Genomic DNA, 24,401 nt, shown 5'->3' with positions numbered 1-24,401 from the left:
CGCAAAGCCAAGGGGGACACATGGAAACAAGAAAGGAGGGTGAGGTTTGTGTGGTTGGTGTAAAGCCTTGGATGTGGGTGAAGGCTGGCGGTGGGGCCTGGGCAACCGTATCTGCTTTCCGATCCAGCTCCCCTCCCAAGCAGAGGCAGAGAGGCAGGGGCTTTACTCATTGTGGCCAGGAGGCCAAAGCAGCTGAGATGGGGAGAGGCTGTGTGTGTGTGTTGGGGGGTGGGGGACAGGGCGCAGTCAGGTTAGAGTTTCTGAGAGCCTTTGGAAGTGCAGAGAACTGAAGTTTGCTTGAATTTCCCCTTCTGCTATATGTGTTTGTTGCTTTTTCAAAAAACAAAACTAACGTTGCATCCTTGTTCAGTATCAGTCTCATTCGCGCGCCCCTGTGCAGCGGCTGCACAGTCTGGAGTGGAATGCTCTTCAGCTGTGTTCTGCTCCCTCTGCTTCTCTGTGCCATTAGTGGTTTGCCATCTATAACTAATTGCTGAAATAATCTGGGCAGCTGGAAGCTGCCTGGATCATTCTGCTGGGCCATGGGTCAGCAGAAGGCAGCGGACCCAGTCATCCAGCTGCCCTCTTCAGCCCCCTTCTCCTGTGTGTTGGCTTTTTTGTCCCAGGGCTGGGTGAGATGGCATCCTTGAGCAGGGGGTGGGGGTGGGGGCGGAAAAAGCACCCCCCCAGCTATTTTCCCAGACCCCTTGAGCTGTTCTCAGCCTCCTGGGCAGCAGAGGTGGTGCTTGGTTGCATGTTGCTGTCCTGGGCTGGCTGGCTGGCTCCTTCCCACAGGCAGCACCATTGGGAGAGGCTCCTGACAGAGCAAGCAGGCAGAGAGGCAGCCACCGGCCGTGTCTCCCGGCAGGCCCTGCATGGTGCATGCTGGTGCCGCTGCATTGTAGCATTTTTTGGAGAGGCCATAAGTCCAAGTGGTGAATGAGCAGCGGTGGGGTGTGTTGGAGAACAGAGCACCATGTGCCATGGGGTCTGCCTTGCCCCCCTAAGCTAGCCTGCTGCCCACAGGTGCAATGGAGGGCATTGTCCCAGCCCCAGGGCTGAAGTCAGGTTCCCCTGGTGCATACTGTGTAGTACCCTGAGAGGATGGTTTGGAGTGAAGGGTTCTCCCTGCATGTTCTTCAGCATCAGCACATCGTCTATCCATGCCATCTCATTTTGGGGTTCTTTGTTCATTGAATATTCCAACTGTCGAGAGATGCTATGTATATGTAGCACTTGTCTTCATTTGATCTCTTACAGAAGACATCAATTTAGTAGCAGGATTAGCAACTGTAAAATACCAAATAACAGATAATAAATGCTACCAGTATTCAGTAGGGAACAAATAAATCCACTTTCTGGTGTCTGTTCTGGAACATGGAGATCCAGGCTTGTATAGCTCTTCTCTACAGCATTTTCATTAATCAGCCAAAGGGGGTAGCTGTTGCCCTTGAAGCACGGTCATACCGAGATTTCCTCACAACTGACCTCTTCTTTAAAAGTGTCGTTTGCAACTGTAAACACATCAGCTAACCTTCAGCCAACTGAATAATTTTATTTCCCAGGGTGTCAGAGCTGTCTTGGATTACTCAGAGCTACACCTTGAAAACAGCTGTTTTGCTTTTCCATTTTTTAATAATAATATTTTTTTATTATTCCTTTGTCCTGCTGTTCTCACAATCCTGTGACATTTGACCTTTAAGGCACCATCTGAAACCTGTATTTATGGAACTGTGTTGCAGCATGATGCGCCAAGCCCATGGGTGAAGGGGCAATGCCAGTTGTGATCATAGAATCATAGAATAGTACGGTTGGAAGGGTCAATAAGACCGTTGAGCCCAACGCCCTGCTCAATGCAGGAATCCAAGTCAGAGCATCCCTGACAGATGGCTGTCCAGCCTCGTCTTGAATGCCTACGATGTGGGAGAGCCCACCACCTCCCTAGGTCATGGGTTCCACTGTTGTATTGCTCTAACAGTCAGGACGTTTCTCCTGATGTTCAGCCGGAATCTGGCTTCCTGTCACTTGAGCCCATTATTCTGTGTCCTGCACTCTGGGATGATCGAGAAGAGATCCTGGCCTTCCTCTCTGTGACAACCTTTCAAGTACTTGAAGAATGCTGTCCTATCTCCCCTCAGTCTTCTCTTCTCCAGGCTAAACATGCCCAGTTCTTTCAGTCTCTCTTCATAGGGCTTTGTTTCCAGTCCCCTGATCACCTTTGTTTCCCTCCGCTGAACCCTCTCCAGCTTGTCTACATCCTTCTTAAAGTGCAGTGCCCAGAACTGGACACAGTACTCCAGATGAGGCCTAACCAGTGCTGAGTAGAAGGGAACTAGTACTTCCCGGGATTTGGAAGCGATGCTTCTATTAATGCAGCCCAAAAGTCCATTTGCCTTTTTTGCAGCCACATCACATTGTTGGCTCATCTTCAGCTTGTGATCGACAACAATTCCAAGATCTTTCTCACTTGTCCTGTTGTTGAGCCACGTATCGCCCACGTATTGCTGTGCATTTGGCGTCTTTTTCCTAGGTGCAGAACTTGGCATTTATCCCTATTAAATGTCATTCTGTTGTTTTCTGCCCAGCACTCCAGCTTAACATGATCACTTTGAATTTTGTTTCTGTCTTCCAAGGGATTAGCTATCCCACCCAATTTGGTGTCATCTGCAAATTTGATCAGCATTCCCTGCACCTCCTCCTCCTCCAAGTCATTAATAAAAATGTTGAAGAGCACTGGGCCCAGGACTGAGCCCTGCGGTACCCCACTCATTACCTCTCCCCAGTTGGTGAAGGTCCCACTGATAAGCACTGTTAGAGTCCGATCCTGTAGCCAACAGTGGATCCACCTGATTGTTTCATCTAGCCCACTTTGAGCTAGTTTGCTCATCAGGATATCATGGGGCACTTTGTCGAAAGCTTTGCTGAAGTCGAGGTATATGATGTCCGCAGCATTCCCACAGTCCACAAGGGAGGTGACCTGATCAAAAAATGAGATCATGTTCGTCTGGCAGGATTTGTTCCTGACAAATCCATGTTGGCTTCGAGTAATCACAGCATTGTTTTCAAGGTGCTTCCAGATGGATTGCTTTATCATCTGCACCAGAATTTTCCCAGGGATTGATGTCAGACTGGTCTGTAGTTCCCAGGTTCCTCCTTGTTGCCCTTTTTGAAGATAGAGACAACATTAGCCCTCCTCCAGTCTCTGGCACTTCCCCCATCCTCCATGATTTCTCAAAGAGAATAGACGGTGGTTCTGAGAGTTTTTCTGCCAGTTCCTTGATTACTCTAGGATGCAGTTCATCTGGCCCTGGAGATTTGAACTCATTCAAAGTAATTAGGTGTTCCTTGACCATATGCCAATCGATCTCAAGCTGCAATCCTGCCCCTTCAGCCTGTACTTCGCCTTTGCCAGTGGGGTCATAGACCCTCTTTTGGGAGAAGACTGAGCCAAAGTAGGAATTGAGCACTTCTGCCTTTTCCTTGTCATGTGTTATCATTTTGCCATCCTTATTTAGTAGCCGAACCACCCTTTCTTTCTTCTGTCTTTTACTATGCATGTATCTGAAGAAAGCCTTTTTGTTGCTTTTAGCATCCCTTGCTAACCTCAGCTCGTTCTCAGCTCTAGCCTTCCTGATGCCACCCCTGCAATTCTGTGCTACCTGCTTGTACTCTTCCTTTGTAGCTTGGCCTTCCTTCCACATCCTGTATGTGTCCTTTTTTGTTTTCAGGTCATCTCTAAGCTTTTTGTGAAGCCACATTGGCTTCTTCTGTTTTCTTCCTCCTTTTTTTCTTGTTGGAATTGTTTGTAATTGTGCCTTAAGCATTTCCTTTTTTAAAAACTCCCACCCATCTTGGACTCCTTTTCTCGTTAGAGTCATTTGCCATGGGACCTTACTGATCATTGTTCTGAGTTTATTAAAATCAGCTTTCCTAAAATCCAGGGTACGGGTTTGGCTACACTTGGCTTTTGCTTCCTTTAGAACCAAGAACTCAAGTACAACATGGTCGCTTTCCCCCAGAGTTCCTGTAACTGCTACTTTATCCACTCAATCATCTCTGTTGGTTAGGATCCAGTCAAGGATAGCCGATCCTCTAGTTCTTTCCTCTGCTTTTTGTAGGAGGAAATTATCAGCAACACAAGTCAGGAATTTCCTGGAGGGGCCATGTTTTGCAGAATTTGTCTCCCAACAAATATCGGGGAAATTGAAGTCCCCCATTACTGCTATATCTTCCTTGAAACCTTGGCAATTTGCTTTTCAAAATTTTCATCCTCGTCTTCTCCTTGATTGGGTGGCCGGTAGTAGACTCCAACTACCATGTTCCTTTTATTCTTTGCTCCATTTATTTTATCCCAGATGCTCTTGATGGGGCTACCAAGCTCAAGTCCACAGAGGCTCCTTTGATCCCAGGCCATGCTGGAGTTCTGTGTGCGTGCATGCGTCTGTGAGAGAGAGAGACAGGCATTTCTTCGTTGTGTTTTCAGTGCTACCATTGGAAACAAGCTGTGGGGAGGAGGAAATGAGGAGGCATAGAAAAATGTATTAATGTCTCATTTCTGCCGTGCGTCTGAACATGAGCCTTGATGCATTTTTGTCTTGTACAAGCTCAGCAGTTGCGTTCTCCAGTTCCTTGGAGAGCAACTAAAGCCATGCAGGGAGAAATAAGATGCAACTTCTGAAATAGACATGGCAAGAGGAAGGAGCTTAGGGATGGAGGGCGAACCTCTTGCCCTGAAGGGAAGCAAGCTAATGTGTACCAAAGGCAGCAGAGTGGAACATGTTGGTCCCAAATTAGGTCTGACATTGCTGGTGGTGATCCTGTGGTAACGGCCATGTGAGTAAAGGCTGTTAGGTGTTGGCACCAATGGCTGCAGGGTCAGAGGGCCCATTCCACTTGCTCACACTCAGCTCCAGGTTTTAGACCGTGTGGCGCTCACAGTTTGCTCAAAATGGCCTCCATGAGGCGGGCAGTTTACATGGCAGCTCTCCTGGGAAGCTCCCTCTGTAGAGCAAGCCATTGCCATGGAGAAAACCATCCTGATTCGCTGCTGCAAATCACAGCTTGCTGTGCTAAGCTGGCAGGGATGGGCATGAAAGGCTGTTTCCCTGTGGGGCCGTCTTGTGCAAGCTTCTCTCACAGTCACCATTGAAAATGACATTGCATGCAAACATGGGCTCCAGGAAAGGAGGTGTAACAGGGTGGGGACCTTCAGGCCCAGAGGCTAAATCCAGCCCTCCTGGGGTCCTAATCTGGCCCTCTGGGATCCCTGGATGGCCCCTCCTCCTCCCCGTGGCCACCAGTCATTTGGTGGCCTCCAGACTTCTGTGCAGTTTTTTTCCACATTCTAAAAGGCTTTGATGTGATTTAACGAACACCTCCAGCGACAGCAGGATTAACGCTTGGGCATCGTGCGCAGGCGCAATTCACTCTGCACAGACACCCGGGAACAAGTTATTTCCCTTGCCTTATTTACTGGCAGGGAGAGCTTCAAGCTGCAGCGTGCTGGCACATTTGGCGTTTTGGCCCCTTTGCTTCAGCCCCAGCCACCTCTGGCATGCGGCCTGAGAGCTTCTCCAAAACGGGACTGGGTCCATAGGCTGAAAGTGGTTCTGCACTGCCACGGTGTAAGAACCCATGAGAGGGGAAGTGCTCGTTACCCATTGCTGAGGAAGGACGCTTCCCGCCGCCGTATATTTTTGCCAGTGTTCCGCTGGGACATGAGCACCTGTGGAGATTGCTGAGCAAAGACACCCCTGAGCATGGGGCATGGGCTTTGCATGAAATGGTTTGGGGGCAGACCCAGTGTGGATGCACTTTTCTGCTTGCAGAAGGCTTGCGTACAGCAGAGCCTCTCCTCCTCAGTAGTAACTCCCCAGAGGTGGAGGCAGACACTCACAGGCTGCAACATTCCCTCACCTGCCTCTGAATTTCTTCCTTTAGATGCACATTCTGAATGCCAGCATAACCCTCCCCTCACAGCCACCCCCATGAAATCTATGGGGAGTGCGAAGGAGAGGAGTAGCAGGACCCTCTTGCTGGAGAGAAATAAAGTGTGATTTCTGGTTTCTGGGTTGTTTTTAAGCTACATTATTTATGCTCCATTTCCATGTCCTCCATGCAATATACCCTAGAAATAAAACGTCTAAATGCACAAAGGGTCTTGAATTTGGTGGAAGGGTTGGGGAGATAAAAGAGGAAAACCAAAATTGAGTTTGTCTGGAAGTGCATTCTGATGCAAATGGGGCTTTTCAGGGACTCTTGAGAGACATCCCTCAGAAGGGGCTTGGCCTTTCCTTTCAAGTGTGTGTGGGGGGAGGGTACTCCCCAGGGCTCTGTTCTGAGGTTCTGGCCCTTCCATGCTGTCAGGGGAAGGATGCCTCTTTCATCAGTGTTGAGGGGGCCTTTCCGTCAGGTGTGCCTGGAGATTATCAAATGCTCCTCCCAGTCTTTACTGCTGCCCATGTCCTCCATGGAGGAGGTGGAGCCCCACCCAGAGGCAGTGGAGAAGGAGCCCTTGGATTTGGCAGCACTGCTGTTGCTCTTAGGCCTCCGTGAAGGTGGACGTCTTTGCTTCTTTGGGCCTTTGCATCTGCAATGGTGTAGGAAAGGCCTTTGATGAAGCCCTCTCTCCGCCCCTTGCTGACTTTGGAAATCCATTCTGGCTGCCACTAAAGGTTTAAAGGAATGTGATTGTCACCTTTAGAGAGATCCCATGCTCTTTAGGCAAGGCTTCTGGGGCTTTATGTGGTTAGGCTGTATGTAGATCTTTAATTGGCCTAATGAGAAAGCAGATATTACTTGTCATCTATCGGTATTGCTCTCAGCAGGGCTGGACAGACCTCAGGCTTGCCAAATCTACTTTGTTGTTTTTACTAGAACCCCAAGAGCCACCAGAGTCTGGTGCAAAAGACACACACTTTGAATTGAGGACTTCTGGCCCTAGGAATTTATTTTGAGCACTACAAATGAATGGAGCTCGTTGTCCTTCCATGCAAAACTATTTTCCCCAAGCATCTTCATTTCTGCAGGATACTTTGTGGGGGGGGGGTGTCATTTTGTTGCTGTCATTGTCAAACAATTGGAAACCTGAAATCCTTGCCGATCCTTCTGCCCACCCCTCGCTTATAGGAATAGGCTGCTTGTCCCCATAATCTTATGCTAATATGGGGAATCTTTAAAATGTCTCAGTGATGCGGTGCTTGTGATTTTTCTGTCCTTGGGAGGTGGAATTTTTGGGGAGAGGTCCTTGCAGTCCACCGCCAGAGAGAGTAGGAGGAGCTGCCTTGTTGGATCTGTCTTTTTTACCAGCGGATGCTTGGAGGGCCAGAGTGTCTGTGGGAACCCCTGTGCCCTGCAGTGTGAATCACAGGAACTGTGGTGGACTGAGGAAGGAATAGCTGTGGAGGGCAGAGGCCCACCAGGGTGAAGTACGTCGCAGGAAGTGAGCAGAACAGTATGTCTGCCAGGAATACATGTTCCATTGATCAGTTCACACGATTGCCAGGGCCTGCCGCGGCTTCAGTACGGTGCCCACCATGTGTTAAGTAAGCCATGGTGGGTTGCGGTGCATGCTGGCCACCACTGTGAATATTCAAGCCATAGTGGGCAGTTGCCATGGCTTAGTGTGACATGTGAACCTGGGCAGGGTGGCTTGTTGCCACGGTTAGCAATCCAGCCAGAACCCATGGGCTTTAGCAGAGTTCTGGGGTGGGTTGTTAACCACAGCAACAAGCCATTCTGCCCAGGTCTGCATGTGATGAAAATCCGTGGTGCTCGCTGTGGCTTGAATATTCACAGTATCAGCCAGTACACGCCGCAGCCCAGTGTAGTTTATTTAAGCCATGATAGGCACCGGCGATCGTGCGAACCAGCCCATTGTCTATTCCCAGGTGCAGCCCCACAGTGAACTGAACTTTTTCATGTTCCTCGTGTTGTAACCAGTGGTATAGTGGTAAGTGTTGAAGTGCAGGTGGTCTTCACAACAGTCCCCATAGCCACCCCCCAAGGAGTAGCCAAAAATTGAGGCATCGGTTTTGAACCACATCAACAAAGCAGTACTAGCAGTTTTCGTCTCCACCAGGAGCACGTCCTTTTGGGTCTTAATTGCCCATTCAAGACCAGGCCTCCCCAAAATACTTTGAATTACAGTAGGGAACCATAAGTTACTGCTGGGAAAATTCATCCTCCTCCCCACTCAGCTACCTGAGGATTTCAGCTAAGCTCATGGAATTCGGGCGGGGGTGCAATGATGTCAGCATCCCTGCTAATAAAAAGTGCCAGGCTGAAAGGGAGATGTTGCCATGTGCAGTTTGTTGTTGTTCAGCCGTTAAGTCGTGTCCGACTCTTCGTGACTCCATGGACCATAGCACGCCAGGCTTTCCTGTCCTCCGCCCTCTCCCGGAGTGTGCTCAAGTTCATATTCACTGCATCGGTGATGCTATCTAGCCATCTCATCCTCTGCCGTCCCCTTCTCCTTTTGCCTTCAATCTTTCCCAGCATCAGGGTCCTTTCCACTGAGCTTTCTCTTCGCATTAGGTGGCCAAAATACTTGAGCTTCAGCTTCAGTATCTGTCCCTCTAATGAGCAGTCAGGGTTGATTTCCTTTAGGATGGACTGATTTGACCTCCTTGCAGTCCAGGGGACTCGTAAGTCTTCTCCAGCACCACAGTTTGGAAGCATCAATTCTTTGGCGCTCAGCCATCCTTATAGTCCAGCTCTCACAGCCATACATTGCTACTGGGAAAACCTTAGCTTTGATTATACGGACCTTTGTCAGCAAGGTGATGTCTCTGCTTCTCACTATGCTGTCTAGGTGTGCCATAGCTTTCCTCCCAAGGAGCAAGCATCTTTTAATGTCATGGCTACAGTCACCGACTGCAGTGATCTTGGAGCCCAAGAAAATAAAATCTGTCACTGCTTCCATTTCTTCCTTCTATAGGCCAGGAAGTGATGGGGCCAGATGCCATGATCTTCGTTTTTTTAATGTTGAGTTTCAAACCAGCTTTTGCACTCTCCACTTTCACCTTCAACAAGAGGCTCTTTAGATCCTTTTCGCTTTCTGCCATGAGGGTGATATCGTCTGCGTATCTGAGGTTGTTGATAATTCTCCCGGCAATCTTAATTCCGACCTGTGATTCATCCAGCCCGGCGTTTCTCATGATGTACTCTGCATATAAGTTAAATAAGCAGGGCGACAATATACAGCCTTGTCGTACTCCTTTCCCAATTTTGAACCAATTGGTTGTTCCATGTCTGGTTATTACTGTGTTTTTTGATCCTCGTACAGGTATCTCAGGAGACAGGTAAGGTGGTCTGGTACTCCCATCTCTTTCAGAATTTGCTACAGTTTGTTGTGATCCACACAATCAAAGGCTTGAGCGTAGCCAATGAAGCAGAAATAGACGTTTTTCTGGAATTCTCTTGCTTTCTCCATGATCCAGCGAAAGTTGGCGATTTGATCTCTAGTTCCTCTGCCTCTTTGAAACCAGCTTGTACATCTGGTAGTTCTCGGTTCACATGCTGCTGAAGCCTGGCTTGTAGGATTTTGAGCATAACCTTGCTGGCATGTGAAATGAGCGCAGTTGTACGGTAGTTTGAACACTCTTTGGTGTTGCCCTTCCAGTCTTGTGGCCACTGTTGAGTGTTCCAAATGTGTTGGCATATTGAGTGCAGCACTTTAACAGCATCATCTTTTAGGATTTTAAATAGCTCAGCTGGAATACTGTCATCTCCGCTAGCTTTGTTGTTACTAATGCTTCCTAAGGCCCACGTGACTTCACTCTCTAGGATGCTGGGCTCAAGTTCAGTGACCACACTATCATGGCTATCAGGGACATTCAGATCTTTCCTGTATAGTTCTTCTGTGTATTCTTTCCACCTCTTCTTAATCTCATCTGCTTCTGTTAGGTACCTGCCTTCTTTGTCCTTTATCATGCCCGTCTTTGCACAAAACGTTCCCTTGAGATTTCTGATTTTCTTGAAAAGATCTCTAGTCTTTCCCATTCTATTGTTTTCCTTGATTTCTTTGCATTGTTCATTTAAGAAGGCCTTCTTGTCTCTCCTTGCTATTCTCTGGAACTCTGCATTCAGTTGGATATATCTTCCCCTTTCTCCCTTTCTTTTCGCTTCCCTTCTTTCTTCAGCTACTTGTAAAGCCTCCTCAGACAGCCACTTGGCTTTCTTGCATTTCTTTTTCTTTGGGATGGATTGAGTTGCTGCCTCCTGAACAATGTTATGGACCTCCGTCCATAGTTCCTCAGGCACTCTGTCTATCAGGTCTAATCCCTGAAATCTATTTCTCACCTCCACTGTATATTCATAAGGGCTATGATTTAGGTCATACCGGAATGGTTTAGTGGTTTTCCCTACGTTCTTCAATTTAAGCCAAAATTTTGCAAGAAGCAGCTCATGATCTGAGCCACAGTCAGCTCCAGGTCTTGTTTTGACTGACTGTGTAGAGCTTCTCCATCTTTGATTGCAGAGGACATAATCAATCTGATTTTGATATTGACCATCTGGTGATGTCCATGTGTAGAGTCGCCTTGTGTGCTGTTGGAAAAGAGTGTTTGCTATGATCAGTGTGTTCTCTTGGCAAAACTCTTCTTTGTCCTGCTTCATTTTGTACACCAAGGCCATGCTTGCCTGTTATCCCGGTGATTCTTGACTTCCTGCTTTGGCATTCCAATCCCCTATGATGAAAAGGACATCTTTTTTTGGTGTTAGTTCTAGAAGGTGTTGTAGGTCTTCATAGAACCAATCAACCTCAGCTTCTTCGGCCTCAGTGGTTGGGGCATAGACTTGAATTACCGTGATGTTGGATGGTTTGCCTTGGATTTGTCCTGAGATCATTCTATCGTTTTTGAGATTGTACCCCAGTACTGCTTTTCCCACCCTTTTGTTGACTATGAGTGCTACTCCATTTCTTCTACGGGATTCTTGCCCACAGTAGTAGATATGATGGTCACCTGAATTAAATTCGCCCGTGCTTGTCCATTTTAGTTCGCTGATTCCCAAGATGTCGATGTTCAATCTTGCCATCTCATGTTTGACCACCTCCAGCTTACCTTGATTCATTGATCTTACATGCCAGGTTCATAAACAATATTGTTCTTCACAGCATCGGATTTTCTTTTCACCACCAGACACATCCACAGCTGAGTGTCTTTTCGGCTTTGGCCCAGCCGCTTCACTCTTTCTGGCGCTACTTGGAAATTCCCTCTGCTCTTCCCCAGTGGTATATTGGACACCTACCGACCTGGGGGGCTCATCTTCCGGCGTCATCTCTTTTAGCCTTGTGATACGTTCCATGGGGTTTTCTTGGCAAGAATACTGGAGTGGGTTGCCATTTCCTTCTCCAGTGGACCACATTTTGTCAGAACTCTCTGCCATGACCTGTCCATCTTGGGTGGCCCTGCACAGCATAGCTTATGGCTTCACTGAGTTACGCAAGCCCCTTCGCCACAACAAGGCAGTGATCCATGAAGGGGCATGTGCAGTTTAGCTTCTGCCAATTCTCCTTGCTTGCTGGCTGTCCTCTTCCACTTCTGCATGATGCTTGGCAGGCGGTTTTAAATAGCTTTGCTACTGTTTAGCTTTGTTACTGGAGGAAAGGACTCCAGTATTTAGCTGCAGGGAGACCGACTAGTTTCTGAGATTCTGTACCTACCTCACTTCTCCTCCGTCTTTTTGTAGTTGGTTTCCTTCACCAGACTATTTAAAAACCCTGATGGCTCAATTGCTGCTTCCTCTAAACTGCTACTGAGCCCAGGCTGGTCCATTCCCCTCACTTAAATTGCTGCTACTCCTGAAATTGTCCAGAGTTGAGAAACATACTGTCTGTGCCGATACGTTTGGTGATGGGCGGAGGATGATTCAGTCTATGGCTAATAGGTTGTCATGAGAATTCTATGCTGTTGGCTTTTTTCTTTTTCTGTCTTTATCTCTATTTATGGTTGGTTTTATTGAAACCTTTAAATGGAAGCAAGTGTGACAGCTTCCAACTGCTGCCAACAAAGGTTATATGAAACCTCAACTATTTGGACTTAGGAGAGGCAATTGGAAGTGGTGTTAAAATCTGTGGCTGGCCATTTAACAGAAAAAAGGGGGCATGAAATCCAGTGCCAAATCTTCCGTTCTGCCTCTGGCGGGTGACCCCTTCCTCCTCCTCCGTGCTGCAGGGCCAGGGCACGCATGACCTGGGTGTGGAAGTCCATGCCCAGCCACCAGTCTCTGGGCTGCCCCCGTCCCACACTCTATGTGCACAGTAAAGTCATGACCTATGTGCCGTAGCGTATGAAGGCACTGGGGGGTGGTAGAAAAGTCCACTCTGCAGGGCTCAGATGTGCTCTTACATGACTTACATAAATCGTGCCAATGTATGAATCACGGTAAAGAGTAAAATAGCAGAGCAGGTGCTGAAGCTCTGCTCTATGGCTGCGGGATCCGCTCAAACTGCTGGGTACCTCAGCCCTCACTGGCAGGGAGGCAATGAGTCTCTGCACACAGAAGGATGCATTGACCTCCACGCCACCGGACCTTGCATTGTGGTGGTTTCTTTCCCCCACCCCACATCCTAGTGACTGCTGTCTTGCTAGTTAATAAATAATTTTTCAGTCACAGAGAGGAGTTGCTCTAGAATGCCTCCCACTGATCTATTCTATGCTGTGAACATTGCCCACCCTGCAACAACCTCCATCCTGTTAAATGTGCAAATTAGCCCTGAGGAGTTGTGGGTTGGGAAATCAGGGGCTTCCACAAAGTGTGGGAGAGTCCCTTCCAATCAAGGACATCTGGCCACCCTCCGATGTGGGGGATTCCTCTGTTTCCTGGGGAAGCAGAGTTGGAATTTGTGAGCGTTTGCGGGGGGGGGGGGGGGGGCGTCGTGGGAGAGCTAACTGTGTTTCTTCCCTTTTGCTGCCAAAACTAACAAGAGGCTTTTGCCCTCCGAAAAAGAGACTCGTCTGCTGTTTGCTCCATGGGATGAAGGGAAGGCCAGCCAAAAAGGGGGGATATTTATGGTGCTCCCTGGAGGAGGGGGACCTTGACTCCAGCCCCTTCTCTGGGGCAGGGATTAATTTCACTGCTGCTGAGGTTTTCACACACCTGGGCCATGTGCAAAACCTGGAACTGGCTTCCGTGGAACAGCTCTTTGTGCTCTGTGACCTCGAGTGCTTTAAGAATAACATAAGCTCAAGACTTGCACGTGTGCTGCTTTCTTAGTTTATAACCCTGGTTTAAACTCCTCTCCAGACAGGCTGGTTGTGTTTCTTCCTGTTAGGATTCCCCAGGACTGAGTTCCAGCAAAGCAAATATCTGGGTTGGTTCTTTGGGATCCACTTGCCTTCATCCTTAGGCCAAGCAGAGTCCATTCTATGGCATCCGTGTCCCACTTCCCTCCTCTGATTAGCAGCCTCATTGATGGGAGAGTAGGGGATCAATGCCTGACCCACAGAGCCCTGTTCAAGCTGTGCAGGGACAGTGTGTGTCTCCCCCCACCCTGGGCCTGAGGTCTGTGGCTCGGTGGGGGCGCGAGGGAAGCAGCGGGTGTTTAGTGTTCTGTCTCTCTCTTCCATCAAGAAGATCAGGGTAGCATACCTGGTTCTCTTCTCCCAGTCTGCAGCTTTATCCTCACAACAGCCCTGCGAGGTGTGTTAGGCTCAGAGAGAGCAACTGGCCCTCTGAGCTTCATGACTGAGTGGGGTTTTGAACCAGGGTCTCCTTGCTGTATGTCAGACACTCTTACTGCTGCATCACACTGGCTCCCCCATCACCGGTCGTGTCTCTCGTGCCAGGTGTCGGCTCCTCCTCCCCTCCAATCCATGGTTGACTTGGGGAATGAAATGATGCAGCTTTACGTCAAGACCACTACAATTTGAGGCATGAGGCACCAGTCCTTGTCTGTTTGTTTGTAGGTTACCTTTAAGGATAAAACCCTGTCAAGGCGACATACAGAATATAAACCATACAACAACCTACAGATAGGCAATAAATATACAATAAAATACTATAAAAAGTATAAAACAACAAATGATACCAATAACGCCTGTAGCCCACAGGTTAGGGGAAGCCAGTGGGAACAGGTGGGTCTTCAGAGCCCTCATGGGTGCCTGCACAGACGAGGCCTGAAGCCATGTCTATTTGCCCTAACACAGGTCACGTGGATGTGATCTTGGCTGAGTAGTCTTCAGAAGTGCCAGAGGTGAGCTCTTCCATTGCACGGTCAGAGGAACTAGGGGCAAACAACAGGGGATGTTTCCTGGCTGGACTGATGCTGACATGTCCATCTGTGAGCTTGCCAATTGTGTGTGTGCTTTTTGGTTAGGATCTGCCTTCAAAATAGTCTAACTTGATTTGTTTGCAGGATGAACCTTACATAAATCTCCAGAATGTCTGAGTAACAGAGCTGTTCGGGCAGCTAATAGGTATCTGATGTGCTTAGTTGCATGCAGAGTAGGGTGTATTTATTATGTTATAAAAGCAATGTTAGGATCCAGCATTCTTTACCTAGGAAACAAAATTCTTTGATCAGAAGAAATCACAAATTTCCACAAGTCTGCTCCCCATCATCTTATTTCTCAACTCCTAAATATAGCTCTTACTTTTCTCACCACACCAGTTGATAGTGTGGCCTGATCCTGATGCTTCTGTAGGTAGTTGGCATGTTATAGGCTGCCTCCAGATATTACAGCAACACTGTGTCAGAACTCTTGGTTGGTTTCAATTTTTTGCTAGGCCAGAAGAGCTGTGTGTTAGCTAGAATGTGTCAAGCCATTCATCGTAATTGTGAGACTTTCCCCCAGTGTCTTGAATAACTAGAATATAATACCCGAGTCTCCCAAGAAGCCCCAGATCAGAAAATGTCAGGGGTGGGGGGAGAGACTTGCAGTGATATGATGTGGGAGGGGGGCACTTGATCACCTCCTTGCTGATGCCTGCTGATGCCATGCACTTTTTTTCTTTTTGCAAATGACTTCAGTGTAGCATTTCATATGACCTTGTTAAGTGGTTCTCACCCCTTCCCACTCACATGTTTGAAAGTTTGAACATGCAAATTCCCTTCCTTCCTCCTTTGGTCTCTCATTGTCCTCCCCCCCTCCTTTTTTTCTTTCTTTCAGTCTTGGTTGTCTTGGAGCAGAGTGGAGGAGGGATCAACGTCTCTCTGGGCCAGGGGGAACTTATTTAAACATACGTTGAGGCTGGCGTTTCTGATGCAATGATGGACAAAGGCTCTCCTGAAGGTTAAATCAGAGTGGGGGGAAGTAGCTTCCAGGAGCCTGCTGGCGTTTCTGATGCAATGATGGACAAAGGCTCTCCTGAAGGTTAAATCAGAATGGGGGGAAGTAGCTTCCAGGAGCCTAACTCTAATGTTTAGCTGCCTGGGTGCCCAAGTACCTGGGATTTTGCCGGCCCTGATTAAATGGTAAAATGTCAGGTTTGATTTTGGTTTTTGGATAAATGAGAGATTCTTCTTGTGTGAGGCTTTGGCACACAGCTTGTTCTTGCTGCTGTGTTCCCACCTGCTCTAGCTTTCCTGTGTTTGGGTGTAACTTGTGACATGGTATGATGCTTCTCATTTGCCTTCTCTCTGTTCTCACCTGGGAGTAATCTGCATTACAATCTGTGGGGCTTGGCTGGGAGGTCTCCCACTCAGGTTAGTGGCGTGGCGTGTTCAGCTGCTGTTACAGCCGCTGCGGCCGCTTTCCCCCCTCCAAATGGGCACTCAGCCACTGTGTCTGGTGCCAAAGTAATTCTTTGCTTTGGAACTGGGAAATGAACTCTCTCTCCTCCCCCTGGCCTGGTTTCTGAAGGGGTCAGAGAAGGAATAGGAGCCGTGCTGGATTGAGACTTCTTCCCTGTTAGCCCTCTCTCCTTCGCCAAGAATGGATGGAGAGGGACATGGCTGCACTGGGAAACCAATCTTCTGGCAGGGCCGGGACTTCACAAGCCCAATCAAAATAGAAAAACAAGCTTAGCCAAGCCTGGGAACCTGATCCTCTTCTGTCGGATCGTTTAACTGCTGCAGCATCCAAGCACTGGGGTTTTGGGTTCATGCCTTTTCTAAAGGAATCTTCGCTTTTGGAATTCCTGGTGGTGAAAAGGGCCTGGCCGACACACATTTTTTTTCTGGCTGGGATCCTGCAAGAAGAGCCTCCAGATATATGGGAGCCACGATGCAGCCCCCTCCCCACCCAGAACATACGTGTGTGTGCATGTTGTTGTTTTGGTCCTTTTTAACTTCAGAACCTGCATGAATCGGGTTCTGAACATCCCAGTGAGTAACCAAGCTAAGTCCAAACAGGCAGACATCACCACAGATTAGAAAGTAAATTGAAATCCATTAAATGCTTTATTTAAGGGAATAACAAAAATTAAGAAAAGATAACATAGTGGTTATATGAGTGGTAGAAGTGTTTTCTGTGATTTACATTTTCTTTCGCTGCCGATAACGTAGATTAACCAAAAGAATTTTAATTGACAAAACAGGTAATATTTTTCCTGTTTGGACTTAGCTTCGTTACCCACAGGGGTGTCAAGAACCAAGTTGGTGTAAGTTCTGGAATTAAATAGGACCAAATTAACACATGTGAGGTTCTCTTGGGCTTTCAAAAGCCATCTCTCAGCCATTTGGTTTCAATGAGCTTTTGAAGCCCTGGGGAAGGAGAACTTCTGGATGACATTTAAAAAGGGGGAGAGTGGAGAAATGCCCCTTTTCCCATTAGCTTTGTGGCCTGCCTTCCTTCCTCTGGAATTAACCCTGTGTGATCCCCACTCACACCAGCCCTTTGTGGCATGGCTGGCACCCCAGAACCTCTTGCCTGCAGTGCGCTTCCGTGGCCGTGTGGGTATTTCCCGCATTCTCTGCAGAAGCACCAGTCCAAGATTGTGTGGGTGCCATCTCAGTGGGCTTATGGAAGGATGCATCCATGCAGGCAGTGGGTGTTGCATAGAAGTGCAGCATGGATGCAAATTTGTGGCAGCAGCCAATCATGCCACAAAAGTAACTTTGCATATTCATCGAAGGGGTCTGAGCTAGTGATGACTGACCAGGAAGGGGTTGTGGAAATGTGGTGAACAGCTCCATAGAAACATTGATCCAGTGTCTGGCTGCAGTCAGATTCTGTGTTGGGGATCATTAGGAAAGAAATAAAACTGCCAATATCATAACGTTCTTATAAAAATCTTGTGGTGTGGACACATGTGCAACTCTGGACCCCAGGTCTGCCCCCCCAAACAGGATATCTTAGCACTGGAAAAGGAACAGAAAAGCGGAGATGACAGATGCGGCTGGCCCTGTTCTTCCCCCGTTCCCATGGGGGAAACCCTACATGTGTACAAGTGACTCCCTTCAGCAGACTGAGCTGGTCCCAAATTGGCTGGGGGACACTGGTGGCGTGTGCCTAGCCACTGAGGCAGCAAAGATAGCCCTGCATGTTCCCATGGGTCCCTTCACACATTTGGTACTTGAGGCAGCAAACCCTTGCATAGGATTTCAGGAACTAGCTTTTCAGTGTCCACCTCTCTCTCTCTCTCTCTCTCTCTGTGTGTGTGTGTGAGAGAGAGAGAGAGAGAGCGAGAGAGCGAGCGCACAAACATGAGCTCTAGGAACACCCTTCTTAAATCGACAGGCAACTTTCTGTCAGGCTATTGCAGAAGTTACCCAGGTCCTTCACTAATGGCTGTGTTCTAGGACTTGACTTGTCATCACAATCTTGGACATTCTATGGGCTTTGGGATGAAACCTTGGAGCAGGTTAATGCAAATATTATAGGTCAGAGATGGATCATTTTCCTTCTTGTTGTCTCTTCAGAAACTGGTTTTCCAGTCAGCATTCTAGCATCTCTTAATATCTGAAAGGCAAAGGTTGAGCTCTATTTGGTGGTGTGTGGGGATGAACCCTGTCTCCTTTCAACTCTTGTTGTGAACTCCTTAAGCATAGGGATAGATAACGTGCTGTGCCCAGGGGGAATACCCCCCGCCACCCTTCTCTGCAGACTCCCCCTTTTGTTCAGTATCAGTAGAACTCTTGGCATGAAAGCGGCAGATTTCGTTTCCCAGGAGTTTGTCCTGCTCTTTCTGCTAGCTCTTTATGGGAAACCAGAATTCCCCCTCTTCCCCCTGCTCCAAATTGGGCACTGGAGCCAGTGTCTGTAGAAAGAAGATTAATGCCACATTTAAGGATATGGTTGCAGTTGAAGAATCCGGGTGCAGCAGGAATTCCTAAGGCCCTCTGCATGGTCAAAGGCTGGCCCAACCATGTGTTAATCTTTGCACAAGAACCCCTGTGAGTCCCTTTTCAATAGTAAAAGGTCCCGATTGCTCACAGTACATTGCAAGGGGGAGGGGAGGTAGCAATAGCAGTGCTTTGGTTCACTGCCATCACCCCTTTCTAAGACACTGGCTAGACCTGCACTTCAGCACAGGAGAGGGTCTCCAGTATATATATAAATACCAAGTTGGTGCCCGTTGATACTGGGCAGCCACATTCCACACAGCATTCACAGTGCCAGCGTGCGCACTGCCCAGAAGGGGAGGGGCCCCTGCTCTGCATGCAGAAGGCCCCCAGGTTCACTCCCAGGCACCTCCAGGTCGGGCTGGAAAAGGTCCTTGTCTGGAAACTGGAGAGCCATTGCTGGCAGTTGGGGTCGACAGGTTTGGGCTAGATGGACCAATGCAGTGAACAAGGAAACAAGTGGGCAACTCTGAGTAGGATGTGTACCATGTGCACAACAAGTAAAAAGCACATGTGCATTTACTGTGCAGTAAGCTGATGGGATGGAAACACCTTAAGGAATAGAATCTGTATACAGAAATCGGTGTGTGTGAGAGAGAGAGAGAGCTCGACCAACTAAATGGGTTGTCTTCTGGAGCCTTCCATTTGTTTGTTTTTCCTCTAGCACTTCTGTCCGAGCAGAAGTGTAGTCCTGGCGGGTCACACCGGGTCCTAAGCCGGGTACTTTTTCTGGAGCTGGGTCCCAGCCTACTGCTGTGGGGCAGGCAGCTGGAAGAGCCTGAGAGGCTGTAGCGAGCCCTCGAGCGGCCTCCGCTATTGCTGCTCTCACAGCTGCTCTCGTGAAGCGCCAGGCATGGAGCAGGAAGAGCGGCAAGTTCCCCCTCCCCCGCCAGAGAGCCCACCTGGGCAAGGCAGCCTCAGCCCGCCAAGGAGGTGCCTCAGCCCGGCCAGCAAAGGGCTGCTTTACCCTCTTGCAGCATTCCCTCCCTCCGAGCTGGAGGCCTCAGACTCCTTTGCCTGGCATTGCTGCTAATGACGTGCTGCGCCTGACCCATTGCTGTCCAGGTTCAGGGAAGGAACCATGTGGGCCAGGCTTCGAGGGCTTGGGGGCTGCCTTCTCGAAGCTGCTGCTGGAAGCGTTGAGCTGGAGAGTGGGGCTCTCCAGCTCAGCGTCGGACCCTGATAAGTTAGCAGCTCAGTCAATTTGGTGGCGGTGGCGGCAGCAGCCGAAAAAGGCAACGAGGCGGTGGGGCTGGGGAGGGGGTGTCTATGAGTGAAAAACAAAAGTAAAAGAAAATTTGAACATTAAATTAAAATGATAAAAATACCTGGCATGAAGCCCCATTGAAATCTATATGCCTCACTTCTGAGGAGACATGTACGGAAGAATATATCGGGAGCCTTGATGCAGTGGCCACCTCACCTGCCTCCGCACAGCCCTGATGGCCTTTAAATAAATGTGTTAAGTAAAACCGTTTTTCTCTTGTTCTCTCCCCCCCCACACACACACATATTCCCCATATAAATGGCTTTGCCCTTACTTGAGAGTAAGCACCATGGGGCTTTCTTCTGTCTATATGATAGGGCCACTATTATATCTGAGGTAGAAAAAAAATTGCATCATTATTGTTCATATTTGATGTAGTACTTATTTAATTAATTGATTGGATGTGTAGCCTACTTCATCCCAAAGGCTCAGGGCTGGTAACAACATGCTAATCAGTCTACCTTATCTTTCACTCTTGCTGGCCATAAAAGACAATTTGAAAAAAACATGTCTTCATCTGCTTCTGGAAGATGCACAGACTTTGGTGTTCACAGTATACAGTATGTGGTACTTTACAGAGAACCATAAGCAAAAAAGTAAGGTCTCTGCCTCTAGAAGGTTACAATCTAAATTTAAATGTAATGTGTAATCTGAAATTACATAGCTGTTTGAAACTTAATTTTTTACTATATAAATTATTATTATGTTCTCCTTTTTCCTCACACCTTTTAGATATAGCGTGCCTTTAGGAAGCAAGGGTGTGGAGATTGGAATGGCCTAGGCCCTTGTCTTCCTCTTGAAAATATGCCCCCATTGTTTTGAGCCTTTTATTAAAAGACCACAGAAAGCTGATTTACATACTCTTAACTGAGGTCTGTTTGTGGGGGGACCTCATTACTGCATCACCCATAAAACTCCTGATGCTTAAACTTGTTCTTGGCAGTTCTCCAAACTGTACTCCAGCACCAACAGCAGAGCCAAGTACTGAACCCTCCTATCCCCCTCCCGCAATTCCAGGGCAGGGAAGGAAAATGGCCACAGCAACACACCAGCTCCTTCAGTAAGTGTGTTTAGGATTGGTGCCTTTGGGTGCTTTACAGTGCACCGGGCTGGGGGGCTGGGATTTTGTAGCAAAGTTTCTTTCACATCTTGATGGTCATGAAAAAGATGGAGGGAGATGGGTGGTGCAAATGGGAAGCAAGATGATGTCTCGTTCAGCTATTGAATTATTAATATTCACTGTAAGAGTTGGCTTGTGCCATTTTATTTTAGGATGTATCACACAATCCTATGCATGTTCACTCAGAAGTCAGTCCCACTCTGTTCAGCTGCCAACTGGGCTTTCTCCCAGGTAAGGGGGCCTGCGGGGACCCTGCTCCTCTGGATCTGCCACTGCGCTACTGTGTCTGAGTGGAGCATCTGTGACTTGTTGCTCCCCCCACTTCTTTCAGTTTCCCACTGGCTGAAACGAGGGGGGGGCGGGGGTCCTTTCCCAGCTTGCTTTTGCTCCTGGGCGTGAGAAGGACGGTACTGGCGGATTTTAACTTTTCTAAGCGAGGCTACTTTGAACATATAGGGCAGAGCCAAAAGCAATGTGGGTAGCATTGTTGGTTAATGAAGTTACAGGACGGTAGCTGCTTGGGGGGGGGGGGCAGTGGGGAGGGAGCCTACGGGGCTCCAGGGCTGCCCGTGGCCTGCGGTTTTATACAAGGAGCTCCCACATTCTAAACTGCTTTGTGTTTGAGCAGAGGAGGGGGGAGCTGGGGGAGCTGAGGTTACCAAGACAACCTGCTTATGCCTCCTTGATGCATCATGTAAATCCATTTAGAAGCTGCAAGGGCCTTTGTCTTTGGGAGGCTTGGATGGGCCTCATTAAAACTAAAACATTTTAAAAAATGGCCTTAAAGTGTGTCTCAGAGGGGGCCGGGTCAAGTGGAAGAGGGCAGGAACAAAGGCCCTCAAGCCGCTGCTTATCTCTTGGACTTTATTAATAGGGGCCTTTAACCCCCAGCAGTTGAGGTGGTGGGCTGCTTCCCTTGGAGGCTAGAATCGGTGGTGTGTGTGTGTGTGTGTGTGAGGGGGGAGCTTGCCTTTCCTGAAAGTTTTGCTAGCTTGTCACACCAGTTAGGATTTTACATCGTTTAATGGAAGGGGGTCTCTTTGGCTGGAGGAGGAGGACTTGTCCCAGCCAAACATCTCCAGCCTCTCCATTGGGGAAGCTTTTAGACGAGTGAGGCAGAGGACCTCATACTTCTGCTTAGGACTGGTTCATGCATGATGCTAGTGTATCTCTCACTGGGACACTTTGTGGGGCTCCAGGGACAGGGGAGTGGGGTCAGTCAACTTTCCTGTTCTGTTGGGGACAACTATACCAGTAGAGTATTCAGGAGCGCCTCCAGCAACACCAGACAGGCCACTTAACAAGATCAGCCTCGGATGGCCTTCTCTCTGTCCCATCAGCCAGGACAGCTAGACTGGTGGGGACGAGGGAGAGGGCCTTTTCTGTGGTGGCCCCCACTCTGTGGAACTCCCTCCCTAGGGAACTCCGCCATGCCCCCTCTTTAATGAGCTTCCGCCGTGCATTAAAAACATGGTTGTTTAGGCAGGCATTTGGGGTGGGTTAGGGTATTTTAGAAAGCGTTTTTATTGTAGAATTTTATTGTCTTAAACTGTTTTATTATATGTTGTACATCGCCCAGAGTGGCTGGGTGACCAGCCAGATGGGCGATTAATAAATTTAATAAATTAATAAATAAATAAAATAGCGACACTCTCAAGGGATCCTGAAGGGTGCATTGAAACCCCACTGTAGTTACCTAAAGGATCAGAAACAGAGTGGACACATTTGACACCTGGGACCCATCTCAGGTGAAAATCGGTGGGAAGGTGGGTGTAGGTTGTAGGGCACAGGCAAAACTGTACCAGTGAGGTTTTGATTGTGGTACGTAATTATGTCTTTTGGTGGAGTGGTGTGGATGGAGGAGACAATTTTCTAAAATTAAAACTAAGGGTGCTTTCACAAGGGACTTTAACAATCCCCTCCATATATATATATATATATATGTGTGTGTGTGTGTGTGTGTGTGTGTCTGTGTAAAACTAGTGAGTGTGGTAAATACAGCATGTAATATGGGAAACAGCTATTAGTTTTTTTTAATGTGTCCCTTTTGTTCATGTTACCTGGTAGATGTTTGTTTCCTATTCCTGTGAATGGCTATAGTCTGAAGGATGCGCATTATCAATTACAGTCTTCTCCTCCTCTTCCTCTGAGAAAATAAGAGATCTGGGCATTTCTCTTACATGGAGGGTGCCCTTTAGAATATTTTTAGGTGCATAAGAACACCTTTCTTCTCTGTCTCTAAGGAAAGAATGGTTTCCTGGTTCCAATACCTTATGACTGGTGTACTGGGAAGCACACACATGAAACTAGTCCTCCTCTTCCAGTCAGCATTTATGGTGGAACCCCTCCCATTACAAGAAATATTGTTCACCCCAGAAGGAAAGTTTGAACTTGGAATAGGGCAGTACTTTGGTGCTCTCAGAAGTGTATGGATGCTCCTGGTTGTCTTGGGTTCAAAAGGTGCCCATACTGGCCTAAGGTTTAGCAGTTGTTGCAATGAATGTAGAATCCATGAGGTGTAGCTTTTGAAATAAAATCCAGAATGATGGCCTGGGGTGGGGTGGGGGCTTTCAGTCACTCTTCATATGCAAATCGGATGCTGGTGGGGGTCTGGAACCAAGCCTGCAAAGAGATGACATGTTCAGAAAGCTGTTTACAGTATGGTGTAAAATCCAGGGCTGTGCTGGGAGTGATTCTTTCCTATTAGACAAGCTTGAAGGCATCTATTAGATTCTACATCCCTTCCCTCCCTCCAAACCATGATAACCCATGCAGTTATGCTAATAGGCCTGGTTAATATGCATGGACTGATGCAAGCACACAGTCACCTGCTGGGTAATTGTGGTCTAGGGCTTAATTGTGGGGACATCAACACCTTTAAAGAAGCAGCAGCAGCAAGTAGGGCTGGGTATTGATGTAAGTCATCAGTCAATAGCAAGGTAGATAGAAAATGAGCAGAAGCTGGCTTGCTGAAACAAAGAGACCAGCTTTGATAACTCCACAAATTCTTTATCTAATATGTCATTGTCATTTGTTACTCAAAGAAGGAGCAAGTTGGTGGGAAAGAGGATAAGGATTTGTTTAGGCGAATCCCGAGTTAAAGCAGAAAACTTGCTAAATTAGATCCAGTACACTGTTTTAAGATGAAGTCTGCAAAATAAATGGTACTGCTGTGTTGATTCAGATGCGAGTTAAATGTATAAAACTTGGCACATTTAAACATTGACCCATACTAAACAATTGTTATATAGATCCCAGCAAGAAATGCCCACCTGGGGGTAGGAGAGTGACAAATGTGGTATTCTGTCTTTTCGTCCATGAGCCAGGACAAAAGTTCTTACCATATGTGATGAATAATATTGAATAAGATTTTTGGCAACATCTACACCCTAAGACATGGGAAGTAGGTGACCAGCCCGCAGCAGTCATACTTCTTTGTGTAATCGCAGTTTATACTAGTCTCACCCAGGGCCACCCTACCACGCAGCAAGGTGAAGTGACCTGCGTAAGGCAGCACCAGCAGGGTGAGTTTGAGGTGGCGGGGGGGTGCAAAACCCAGAGTGCTTTGTGTGGTCACCTGCACCTCCCAGACAGTGTCCTCTAGGAGTTGCCACAGCATATCTTCTGGCCCAATGCTTTGTTTAGATGCCAGATACTGTCAGGCCTGCTGCAACACTGCCAGTAGTAGCCAAAATATGTGTAAACGAATAAGGAACGTCAGATGTGCACCCCAAACGGAACTCTGGGCTTTAGGAGCATGGGAGGCACAAGACACTGCCAAGCAG

General features: G+C 48.0%; 1 protein-coding gene across 2 annotated transcripts in view; it reads left to right on the top strand.

Moving 5' to 3' along the window:
- The window catches only part of EFNB1 (ephrin B1), a 155,671-nt gene that overhangs the window by 26,163 nt on the left and 105,107 nt on the right, over positions 1-24,401 (top strand). The gene's annotated exons all lie outside the window — the stretch shown is intronic.

Source organism: Heloderma suspectum, chromosome 9, assembly GCF_057233095.1.
Source record: "Heloderma suspectum isolate Gila_16-S chromosome 9, 16-S_ref, whole genome shotgun sequence".
Classification (NCBI taxonomy): domain Eukaryota; kingdom Metazoa; phylum Chordata; class Lepidosauria; order Squamata; family Helodermatidae; genus Heloderma; species Heloderma suspectum.
This window is presented reverse-complemented; position numbering and strand designations above follow the sequence as displayed.